The sequence below is a fragment of the Artemia franciscana genome, chromosome 4, assembly GCF_032884065.1.
Source record: "Artemia franciscana chromosome 4, ASM3288406v1, whole genome shotgun sequence".
Classification (NCBI taxonomy): Eukaryota; Metazoa; Arthropoda; class Branchiopoda; order Anostraca; family Artemiidae; genus Artemia; species Artemia franciscana.
In genome coordinates, this window is record NC_088866.1 from 53110486 (window position 1) to 53123931 (window position 13446).

Below are 13446 nucleotides of genomic sequence, written 5' to 3' on the forward strand. Positions count from 1 at the left end.
CATTGTTTGGCAACATTTTAACAACTTGCTCTCCATCAGCTCCTACAGAGTTATGGGAAAAATATAAGTCAAAAATGTCCGAAGATATACTCCATCGAAAACAGTTAGAGACGTCAGATATGACTTTTGATTTTACATCAGAAATTTATAACTACACTTAAGTTATTATAGAAAATTTGTGCGTACCTATGGCAAACAAACCTCTTCAGGATTTGGGAATGCCTTCACTTAACCGTATCGCTGCTGTTTCGACATGTGTAGAATTGGATCGTGAACAAAGTTACAGTACGAGTGATCTATTGTCGCATGTACAAAATAACATTTCCAAGTTAACGTCGGAACAAAAAGACATTTATGATACGATAATGCATTGGGTCGATAACAACGTTGGAGAAATTTTCTTTTTGGATGCGCCAGGAGGTACTGGTAAAACATTTGTGATAAAATTGATTCTGGCAACAATTCGATCAAAAAATGATATAGCGTTGGCAATTGCGTCGTCCGGAATAGCCGCAACATTGCTGCCTGGTGGAAGAACTGCTCATTCCGCTTTGAAATTGCCTCTGAATTTGCATTCTACAGAAACTCCCACGTGCAATAATTCCAAATCATCTGGGATGGGTAAAGTATTGCAGCAATGCAAACTTATTATTTGGGATGAGTGCACAATGGCACACAAAAAATCGCTCGAGGCTCTGGATCAATGCTTGAAATATTTGATAGGGAAGTCGAAACCTTTTGGCAGCACATTAATATTGCTTGCGGGAGATTTCAGGCAAACATTACCTATAATACCTAGATCAACTCCTGCAGACGAAATGAATGCTTGCCTGAAAAATTCTAATTTATGGGCACACGTAAAAATATTAAATTAATTACAAATATGCGTGTCCGATTGCAAAACGATGACTCTGGTCAAACATTTTCAGATCAATTTCTGAGAATTGGAAACGGAAAGCTCCCAGTAGACTCAATTTCAGGACGTATACAACTACCTGCTGATTTCTGTAATTTAGTGACGTCCAAAAATGAATTGATTGAAAAAGTATTTCCGAATATTCTAAAAAATTATAAAAATGATAAATGGCTAAGTGAAAGAGCGATTCTCGCACCCAAAAATATAGACGTCCACGAAATCAACAATATTGTTTTGACCAAGATTCGAGACCAGGCAGTCCTTTACAAGTCAGTCGACACAGTTTTGGAACCAAATGAAGCGGTTAATTATCCATCTGAATTTTTAAATTCCATAGATCTTTCAGGGTTTCCACCACACGTGCTACAACTAAAAATAGGCGTACCAATAATACTTTTAAGAAATATAAACCCACCAAAGCTTTGCAATGGCACTCGACTTGCCGTAAAAAAAAACAATGGAAAACCTAATAGAGGCCACAATCTTGACAGGGCCTTTTGAGGGTGAGGCTGTTCTTATTCCTCGCATTCCCATGATTCCAACGGATCTGCCTTTTCAATTTAAAAGTTTGCAATTCCCAATTCGATTAGCATTTGCAATCACCATTAACAAAGCTCAAGGTCAATCATTAGAAAAATGTGGCATAGATCTTAATACTGATTGTTTTTCCCATGGACAATTGTACGTTGCATGTTCGAGGGTCGGTAAACCTGACAATCTATTTATATGCAGCGATAAGTGGACAGCGAAGAATGTTGTATATTCGCAAGTTTTACGCAGTTAATTTGTATTGTATCTATCTATCTATCTATCTATATAAAAACGAGTTGTGTGTATGCATGTTTGTTTGTATGTAAAAAGAGCGTTTGCATATGATGTCATTATTAGTACATACGGCTTTGTATATGCAGAGACAATGGGAAAGCCAAGAATGTTGTATATTCGCAATTTTTACGTAGTTTAATTCCTGCAGACGAAATGAATGCTTGCCTAAAAAATTCTAATTTATGGGCACACGTAAAAATATTAAAATTAACTACAAATATGCGTGTCCGATTGCAAAACGATGACTCTGGTCAAACAGTAGACTCAATTTCAGGACGTATACAACTACCTGCTGATTTCTGTAATTTAGTGACGTCCAAAAATGAATTGATTGAAAAAGTATTTCCGAATATTCTAAAAAATTATAAAAATTATAAATGGCTAAGTGAAAGAGCGATTCTCGCACCCAAAAATATAGACGTCCACGAAATCAACAATATTGTTTTGACCAAGATTCGAGACCAGGCAGTCCTTTACAAGTCAGTCGACACAGTTTTGGAACCAAATGAAGCGGTTAATTATCCATCTGAATTTTTAAATTCCATAGATCCTTCAGGGTTTCCACCACACGTGCTACAACTAAAAATAGGCGTACCAATAATACTTTTAAGAAATATCAACCCACCAATGCCTTGCAATGGCACGCGACTTGCCTTAAAAAAAACAATGGAAAACCTAATAGAGGCCACAATCTTGACAGGGCCTTATGAGGGTGAGGCTGTTCTTTTTCCTCGCATTCCATGATTCCAACGGATCTGCTTTTTCAATTTAAAAGATTGTATTTCCCAATTCGATTAGTATTTGCAATCACCATTAACAAAGCTCAAGGTCAATCATTAGAAAAATGTTGTATAGATCTTAATACTGAGTGTTTTTCCCATGGACAATTGTACGTTGCATGTTCGAGGGTCGGTAAACCTGACAATGTATTTATATGCAGCGACAATTGGACAGCGAAGAATGTTGCATATTCGCAAGTTTTACGCAGTTAATTTGTATTGTATCTATCTATCTATCTATCTATATAAAAACGAGTTGTGTGGATGCATGTTTGTTTGTTTGTAAAAAGAGCGTTTGCATATGACCTCATTATTAGTACATACGGCTTTGTATATGCACAGGCAATGGGAAAGCCAAGAATGTTGTTAATTCGCAATTTTTACGTAGTTTGAAACACATATATAAATCTATCTATATTCACAGGTGGGACACAGGGACACAACTACAATGGCGCATAACTAATATGGCGCGTAACGACTTACGCGCGCGGGGGGGGCTTGGGGGGGCGCGAAGCGCCCCACCAACTAGGTGTTGGGGTGGCGCGAAGCGCCACCCCAACAGCTAGTATATATATATATATATATATATATATATATATATATATATATATATATATATATATATATATATATATATATATATATATATATACATATATATATATATATATATATATATATATATACTAGCTGTTGGGGTGGCGCTTCGCGCCACCCCAACACCTAGTTGGTGGGGGCGCTTCGCGCCCCCCCCAAGCCCCCCTGCGCGCGTAAGTCGTTACGCGCCATAATAGTTACGCGCCATTGTAGTTGTGTCCCTATGTCCCACCTGTGAATATAGATATATATATATATATATATGGTTTTAACTACGTAAAACTTGCGAATATACAACATTCTTTGCTGTCCCATTGTCTTTGCATATAAATAGATTGTCAGGTTATCCCCCTGTTTCCCCCGGTGTCCCCGTTGTAGTTGTGTCCCTGTGTCCCGGTCGTCATTTATATTCCCTGTGTCCCGGGTCCCGGTCATCATTTGTATCCCGGTGTCCCGGTCTGTATATACATTCGTTTTTTAGTTTTGTTTTTCTCCTTTATTTTTTTCCTTTTTTTTTCTTTTTTAGCTTATTTAGATTTTTAGATTTTTTAGTTTTTTTTATTAGTTTTTAGTTTTTATTTCTTTTTAGTTTTTTTGTCCCGGTCGTCATTTATATCCCCCTGTTTCCCCCGGTGTCCCCGTTGTAGTTGTGTCCCTGTGTCCCGGTCGTTATTTATATTCCCTGTGTCCCGGTCGTCATTTGTATCCCGTTGTACCGGTCTGTATATACATTCGTTTTTTAGTTTTGTTTTTCTCCTTTATTTTTTTCCTTTTTTTTTCTTTTTTATACATTCGTTTTTTAGTTTTGTTTTTCTCCTTTATTTTTTTCCTTTTTTTTTCTTTTTTAGCTTATTTAGATTTTTAGATTTTTTAGTTTTTTTTATTAGTTTTTAGTTTTTATTTCTTTTTAGTTTTTTTGTCCCGGTCGTCATTTATATCCCCCTGTTTCCCCCGGTGTCCCCGTTGTAGTTGTGTCCCTGTGTCCCGGTCGTTATTTATATTCCCTGTGTCCCGTTCGTCATTTGTATCCCGTAGTACCGGTCTGTATATACATTCGTTTTTTAGTTTTGTTTTTCTCCTTTATTTTTTTCCTTTTTTTTTCTTTTTTAGTTTATTTAGATTTTTAGATTTTTTAGTTTTTTTATTAGTTTTTAGTTTTTTTTTCTTTTTAGTTTTTTTGTAGTTTTTACCTTCTTTTTAGTTTTGTTAATTTTTTTTTTACTTGTGTCCTGGTCGTCATTTATACTCCCTGTGTCCCGGTGCTTTGTTGATTGCTAATCGAACATTCCTTTTGTCCTGGTCGCTTTCTCTTTGAGTGTCGTCATTTATTTTTTTCTTTTTTAGTTCTTTTAGTTTTTACCTTTTTTAGTTTTTTTTTAGTTTTTAGTTTTTTTAGTTTTTTACCTTTTTTTAGTTTTTTTAGTTTTTTAGCTTTTTTATTTTTTTTATTAGTTTTTAGTTTTTTTGTAGTTTTTGCCTTTTTTTTAGTTTTTTGTCCTGGTCGCTTTCTCTTTGAGTGTCGTCATTTATTAGTTTTTTCCTTTTTTTTTTTAGTTTTTTATTGGTTTTTACCTTTATTTTAGCTTATTTTTCAGTTTTTTCCTTTTTTTTAGTTTTTTTTTATTTTTTATTTTTTTTAGTTTTTTACCTTTTTTTAGTTTTTTTAGTTTTTTTAGTTTTTTAGCTTTTTTACTTTTTTTATTAGTTTTTAGTTTTTTTTTGTAGTTTTTGCCTTTTTTTAGTTTTTTCAGTTTTTTTTTTAGTTTTTTATTGGTTTTTACCTTTATAGTTTTTTTAGTTTTTTAGCTTTTTTATTTTTTTTATTAGTTTTTAGTTTTTTTGTAGTTTTTGCCTTTTTTTAGTTTTTTCAGTTTTGACGTCACCTAATCCAGTTTTTTCAGGTGACGTCACCTGACACATCCATCCACACATCCATCCACACATCCATCCACAGACAACTTATTTTTATATATATAGATATATATATATATATATATATATATATATATATATATATATATATATATATATATATATATAAATATATATATTCACAGGTGGGACACAGGGACACAACTACAATGGCGCGTAACTAATATGGCGCATAACGACTTACGCGTGCAGGGGGGCCTGCGAGGGGGGCTGGGGGCGCGAAGCGCCCCACCAACTAGGTGTTGGGGTTCCACTAAGCACCACCCCAACAGCTAGTCTTACATATATAAAAATAAGTTGTCTGTGGGTTATGTCTGTTACACTATGTCTGTTACGCCAGATTATATCTTCTATATATATAAAAGAAAACAAACTAGAATGTAAAAACTGGAAATTGCATAAATATTTTGACAAAAGATTAAAGCATTTCGAAAAAAGAAAAATGGTAAAAAACTAAAAAAAAAAAACTAAAAAGAAAAAACTAAAAAAAAAATTAAAAAAATAAAAAAAAGAAAAAACCTAAATAGAAAAACCGTAAAAAAATAAAAAAGATAAAAAACTAAAAAGAAAAAAACTAAAAAATGCTAAAAAACTAAAAAAAAGAAAAAACTAAAAAAAACTGGGAATTGCACAAATATTTCAATATATTTTGACAATAGATTAAAGTAATTCGAAAACCTTAAAACAGATACCCCAAATTTAAGGTTTAATATAAATTGTTGGAGCTTTAGCATGCTTGGCACGTAAAGATTTTTCCAAGCGTCAATGTTAGAATGAACATTGACAAATTGAAGAAAACAAATCAATAAAAAGAAGAAACTAAAAAAAGAAAAAACTAAAAAAGAAAAAAAAACTAAACAAGAAACTATCTATATATATAAAAATAAGTTGTATCTATAAAATAAGTTGTCTGTGTGTTATGTCTGTTACACTAAGTCTGTCACGCCAGATTATATCTATATATATAAAAATAAGTTGTCTGTGTGTTATGTCTGTTACACTTTGTCTGTTACGCCAGATTATATCTTCTATATATATATAAAAGAAAACAAACTAGAATGTAAAAACTGGAAATTACATAAATATTTCGAAATATGTTGACAATAGATTAAAGTAATTCGAAAAAAGAAAAATGGTAAAAAACTAAAAAAAAACTAAAAAGAAAAAACTAAAAAAAAAAAAAAAAATTAAAAAAAGAAAAAACCTAAAAAGAACTACGTGAAAAAATAAAACAGATAAAAAACTAAAAGGAAAAAAAAAACTAAAAAAAGCTAAAAAACTAAAAAAAAGAAAAAACTAAAAAAAAAACTGGGAATTGCACAAATATTTCAATATATTTTGATAATAGATTAAAGTAATTCGAAAACTATAAAACAGATACCCCAAATATTGAGGTTTAATATAAATTGTTGGAGCTTTAGCATGCTTGGCACGTAAAGATTTTTCCAAGTGTCAATGTTAGACTGAACTTTGACAAATTGAAAAAAACAAATCAATAAAAAGAAGAAACTAAAAAAAGAAAAAACTATAAAAAAAAACTAAAGAAGAAACTGTATCTATATATATATATATATATATATATATATATATATATATATATATATATATATATATATATATATATATATATATATATATATATATATATATATATATATATATATATATATATATAAACTGTATATATGCATGTTTGTTCGTTTGTGGGTTTGCATTTGACGTCATTATAAGTATATAAGGCTTTGCATATGACGTCATTATAAGATGAAACTACACCGGGACACAAATGACGACCGGGACACAGGGAATATAAATGACGACCGGGAAACTCAAAGAGAAATTACAGACCGGGACACCGGGACACAAATGACGACCGGGACACCGGGACAGAGGGAATAAAAATGACGACCGGGACACTCAAAGAGAGATTACAGACTGGGATACCGGGACACAAATGACGACCGGGACACAGGGAATATAAATGACGACCAAGACATATATTCACAGGTGGGACACAGGGACACAACTACAATGGCGCGTAACTAATATGGCGCGTAACGACTTACGCGCACAGGGGGGCTTGGGGGGCGTGAAGCGCCCCCAGCATCTAGGTGTTGGGGTGGCGCGAAGCGAAGCGCCACCCCAACAGCTAGTACATATATATATATACTATCTGTTGTATAGTCTACCCCAACACCTAGTTGGTGGGGGCGCTTCGCGCCCCCCCCCCAAGCCCTCCCCCGCGCTTAAGTCGTTACGCGCCATATTAGTTACGTGCCATTGTAGTTGTGTCCCTATGTCCCACCTGTGAATATAGATAGATAGATAGATATATATATATATATATATATATATATATATATATATATATATATATATATATATATATATATATATATATATATATATATATATATATATATATATATATATATATATATATATATATATATATATATATATACTAGCTGTTGGGGTGGCGCTTCGCGCCACCCCAGCACCTAGTTGGTGGGGCGCCCCCCCCCAAGCCCCCCCCGCGCGCGTAAGTTGTTACGCGCCATATTAGTTACGCGCCATTGTAGCAGTGTCCCTGTGTCCCACCTGTAAATAGAGATAGATATAAATATATATTTTTAACTACGTAAAACATGCGAATATACAACATTCTTCGCTGTCCCATTGTCTGTGCATATAAATAGCATTTATATTCCCTGTGTCCCAGTGTCCCGGTCGTCATTTGTGTCCCGGTGTCCCGGTCTGTAATTTCTATTCAAACAATCCCTCTGTCTCAGTCGTCAATTATATATTAATTATTATCAGTCGTCATTTATATTCCCTCTGTGTCGGTCGTCATTTGTGTCCCGGTCTGTAATTTATCTTTGAGTGTTTTTTCTTTTTATTTTTTTTTTAGTTTTTTACATTTTTTCAGTTTTTTTTTTTCTTCTTTATTTTTCAGCGTCACTATGAAGTACATATCGCCGAACCTTCAGTCATTTTACAATTAAACATTTTTCCGTGAACGCATGTCTTAAATACTATTAATGACGTCACCGTCAAAGCAAAAATGACGACAACTAATTTCATGACGTCAGTCAACACAGAAACATGACGTCACCTGATCCACAGACAGACAGACAACTTATTTTTATATATATATTATATATATATATATATATATATATATATATATATATATATATATATATATATATATATATATATATATATATATATATATATATATATATATATATATATATATGTTTTTAACTACGTAAAACATGCGAATATACAACATTCTTCGCTATCCCATTGTCTGTGGATATAAATAGATTGTCAGGTTTACTGACTCTTGAACATGCATCATTTGTGTCCCGGTATCCCAGTTTGTAATTTCTCATTGAGTTTCCCGGTCGTCATTTATATTCCCTGTGTCCCGGTGTCCCGGTCGTCATTTGTGTCCCGGTCTGTAATTTCTATTCGAATAATCCCTTTGTCCCGGTCGTCATTTATGTATCCCGCCTGAGCCCCCGGCGTCCCCGTTGTAGTTGTGTCCCTATGTCCCGGTCGTCATTTATATTCCCTGTGTCCCGGTCGTGATTTGTGTCCGGGTGACTCAGTCTGTAATTTCTCTTTGACGTTCCCGGTTGTCATTTATATTCCCTGTGTCCCGGTCGTCATTTGTGTCCCGGTGTCCTGGTATGTAATTTCATCAGTTAACATACATGACGTCAGTCGACACACAAACATGACGTCAGTCGACAGACAGACAAACAACTTATTTATATATATATATATATATATATATATATATATATATATATATATATATGTGTGTGTGTGTGTTTTTAACTACGTCAAAACTTGCGAATATACAACATTCTTTGCTGTCCCATTGTCTGTGCATATAAATAGATTTTCAGGTTTACCGACTCTTGAACATGCAAGATATAATGGTCCATGGGAAAACGATCCGTATTCAGATCTCTACCTCATGATTCTAATGATTGCCCTTGAGCTTTGTTGATGGTGATTGCTAATCGACCATTCCCTGTGTCGCCATCGTCATTTATATATCCCCCTGTGCCCCCCGGAGTCCCATTTGTAGTTTTGTCCCTGTGTCCCGGTCGTCATTTATATTCCCTGTGTCCCGGTCGTCATTTGTATCCCGGTGTCCCGGTCTGTATATACATTCGTTTTTTAGTTTTGTTTTTCTCCTTTATTTTTTCCTTTTTTCTTTTTTTCTTTTTTAGTTTATTTAGATTTTTAGATTTTTTAGTTTTATTTATTAGTTTTTAGTTTTTTTTTCTTTTTAGTTTTTTTGTAGTTTTTAGCTCTTTTTTAGTTTTTTTATTTTTTTTTTTTACTTATGTCCTGGTCGTCATTTATACTCCCTGTGTCCCGGTCGTCATTTGTGTCCCGGTGCTTTGTTGATTGCTAATCGAACATTCCTTTTGTCCCTGCCGCTTTCTCTTTGAGTGTCGTCATTTATATTCCCTACTAGCTGTTGGGGTGGCGCTTCGCACCACCCCAACACCTAGTTGGTGGGGGCGCTTCGCGCCCCCCCAAACTCCCTCGCGCGCGTAAGTCGTTACGCGCCATATTAGTTACGCGCCATTGTAGTTGTGTCCCTATGTCCCACCTGTGAATATAGATATATATATATATATATATATAGATATATATATATATATATATATATATATATATATATATATATATATATATATATTCTTTTTGAGTGTCCCGGGCGTCATTTATATTCCTCGTGTCCCGGTGTCCCGGTCGTCATTTATATCCCCCTGTGCCCCCCGGCGTCCCCATTATAGTTGTGTCCCTGTGTCCCGGTCGTCATTTATATTCCCTGTGTCCCGGTCGTCATTTGTATCCCGGTGTCCCGGTCTGTATATACATTCGTTTTTTAGTTTTGTTTTTCTCCTTTATTTTTTTCCTTTTTTCTTTTTTTTCTTTTTTAGTTTATTTAGATTTTTAGATTTTTTAGTTTTTTTATTAGTTTTTAGTTTTTTTGTAGTTTTTACCATTTTTTTAGTTTTTTTAGTTTTTTTTTTTTACTTATGTCCTGGTCGTCATTTATACTCCCTGTGTCCCGGTCGTCATTTGTGTCTCGGTGCTTTGTTGATTGCTAATTTATATTATATTTATATTTATATTTTTTATATTTATTAATATTTTTTTAGTTTTCTTTTTCTCTTATTTTTCAGTTTTTTCCTTTTTTTTAGTTTTTTCTTTTTTAGTTTTTAGTTTTTTTTGTTTTTTACTTTTTTTAGTTTTTTTAGTTTTTTTAGTTTTTTAGCTTTTTTAGTTTTTTTATTAGTTTTTAGTTTTTTTTTTAGTTTTTGCCTTTTTTTAGTTTTTTCAGTTTTTTTAGTTTTTAGTTTTTTACCTTTTTTAGTTTTTTTTAGTTTTTTAGCTTTTTTAGTTTTTTTTCTTTTTAGTTTTTTCTGTAGTTTTTACCTTTTTTAGTTTTTTTCTTCTTTTGCATTAGTGTGAAATAATTCAGACGTCATATTCGGACAAACACGACGTTACTCGACAGACAGACAGACAGACATAACCCACAAACAACTTATTTTTATATATATTTATTCATATTTTTTTAGTTTTCTTTTTCTCTTTTATTTTTCAGTTTTTTCCTTTTTTTAGTTTTTTTCTTTTTTAGTTTTTAGTTTTTTTTAGTTTTTTACCTTTTTTTAGTTTTTTTTTAGTTTTTTTAGTTTTTTAGCTTTTTTAGTTTTTTTTATTAGTTTTTATTTTTTTTGTAGTTTTTGCCTTTTTTTATTTTTTTCAGTTTTTTTTTAGTTATTAGATTTTTACCTTTTTTTTAGTTTTTTTTAGTTTTTTAGCTTTTTTAGTTTTTTTTTCTTTTTAGTTTTTTTTGTAGTTTTTACCTTTTTTAGTTTTTTTCTTCTTTTGTATTAGTTTGAAATAATTCAGACGTCATATGCGGACAAACACGACGTCACACCTGATCCACAGATCCACTGGATCACCTTCAAAGCAAAAATGATGGCAACTAATTTCATGACGTCAGCCGAAACATGACGTCACCTGATCCACGATCCACAGATCCACAGACAACTTATTTTTATATATATAGATAGATGTGCCGGTGTCCTGGTCGTCATTTGTGTCCCGATGTCCCGGTCTGTAATTTCGTCAGTTGAAAACATGACGTCAGTCGACACACAAACATGACGTCACCCGACAAACAGACCCACACACACACAGACAACTTATTTTTATATATATAGATTGTTCCGAGTTTTCATCCGTCACGATGTCTAAGATTGAAAAGGATAAAGTTCAACTGGATGCAAAGTCAATTTATGTTTTTAACGACGTAAAACTTGTGAATATACTACATTCTTTGCTGCCCCATTGTCTGTGCATATAAATAGATTGTCAGGTTTACCGACTCTTGAACATGCAACATATAATTGTCCATGGGAAAAACAATCCATATTCAGATCTATACCTCATGATTCTAATGATTGCCCTTGAGCTTTGTTGATGGTGATTGCTAATCGAACATTGCCTGTGTCCCCGTCGTCATTTATATATTCCCCCTGTGCCCCCGGCGTCACCGTTATAGTTGTGTCCCTGCGTCCCGGTCGTCATTTATATTCCCTGTTTCCCGGTCGTCATCCCGGTATACATTCGTTTTTGACTTGGTATATGATGAAATAAATTTTAAAATTTTTCCCTTTTTTTCTTTTTAGTTTTTTTTATTGGTTTTTACCTTTTTTTAGGTTTTTTAGTTTTTTTTTGTTTTATTTATATTTTTTTAGTTTTATTTTTCTCCTTTATTTTTCAGTTTTTTCCATTTTTTAGTTTTTTTTTCTTTTTTAGTTCTTTTAGTTTTTACCTTTTTTAGTTTTTTTTAGTTTTTTTAGTTTTTTAGCTTTTTTAGTTTTTTTTTTATTAGTTTTTAGTTTATTTTATGGTTTTTTTCCTTTTTTTAGTTTTTTTTTTAGTTTTTTACCTTTTTAAACATCGATATTGACTTAGATATAGACTTAGATATAGACAAAAACACAGACACAGACAAGGACATAAAAATAGACAAAGACATGAACAAGGACACTGATATAGACAAGGACATACACATGCACATACACATAGACATAGAAACACACTTAAGCACAGAAATAGACAGAAGACCTAAACAATGACACAGACATTCACTTCCATTCACCATCATCATCAAATCACTAGGTATTTATTTTCTTGCAGTCTAATCAGTAATTTTGTATACTGGTTACTTATATCTTCCAGCAACTTCCTGGATCTTCCGCCTTTAAGCGAGCAGAGTCTGAGTTGGACAAGAAATTCCAAATCTCAATTGGAATTTGTGACAAGTTTAGAAGACGTTGCGGTGAGTTGTTAGTAGTAGTAGTACTTGCCTGAAACTAGAGAGCGATTTTACATTTTCTTTATTCTAAAACTTGAATATAGCTTAAGATTTATGCTCAAAGTGTATGCTAAAAGTAAGCGAAATAATAAATAGCTTAAAAGTAAACACTAAACATTTTACAGATCCTCAAGAAGTTTGGCAGTCTTCCACGTTCAACAGAGCAATCCATTCAAAAGCAAATATATCGTACGTAGAAACAAAAGTTGGACAATATTTGTGACTGGAGGGGCCATGGAACCACTTTTGTTCCCTGATTTTAGAGATCCAAAATATCTTCATTATTCTGTTTTAAACAAATCGTACCATGGTTATGTTAATGCTATATGTTGAAGCCCTCCTCCCAAACAAAGGACTTCAGGTTACTCCAAAGATAATATTAATTGAGGCTCAGCAGTGGTTGTATCGTTTTACTGTTAACGATAAATGCACAATCATACAAGAAATACAGCTCAGTATAATATGGTATGTTTCGATGAATAACTTAGCCCATGAAGAACAACGAAATACATTTACCTTGCGACGGTGCAGTGGATAAGGCTGTGTCCTTTAAGTAGGGTTACACAGGTTCAATCCCATGCCGCGCAAGGAAGAAAGAGACGCATTTTAACATACAGTTCGTTATCAACTTTCCAAACCCGTTTATAATTTTCGCCACAAAGCGGTATAAATTCTACCGTAAATTCTGAATATACCTCTGCGAATTTTAATAAAAATTCAAACGTGGAAATCGTGTTACAGAATACACTGTAATCGTTCGAACTTAAACCTTTGCACAAAATTTTAACCATGGTTTTCGCAAGAACTGGACCTAAGATACAAAGCGCCAAGTAACTAATATGGCGCGTAACGACTTACGCGCGCGGGGGGCTTAGGGGGGGGGGGCGAAGCGCCCCCGCCAACTAGGTGTTAGTGTGGCACGAAGCGCCACCCCAACAGCTAGTCTATATATATATATATATATA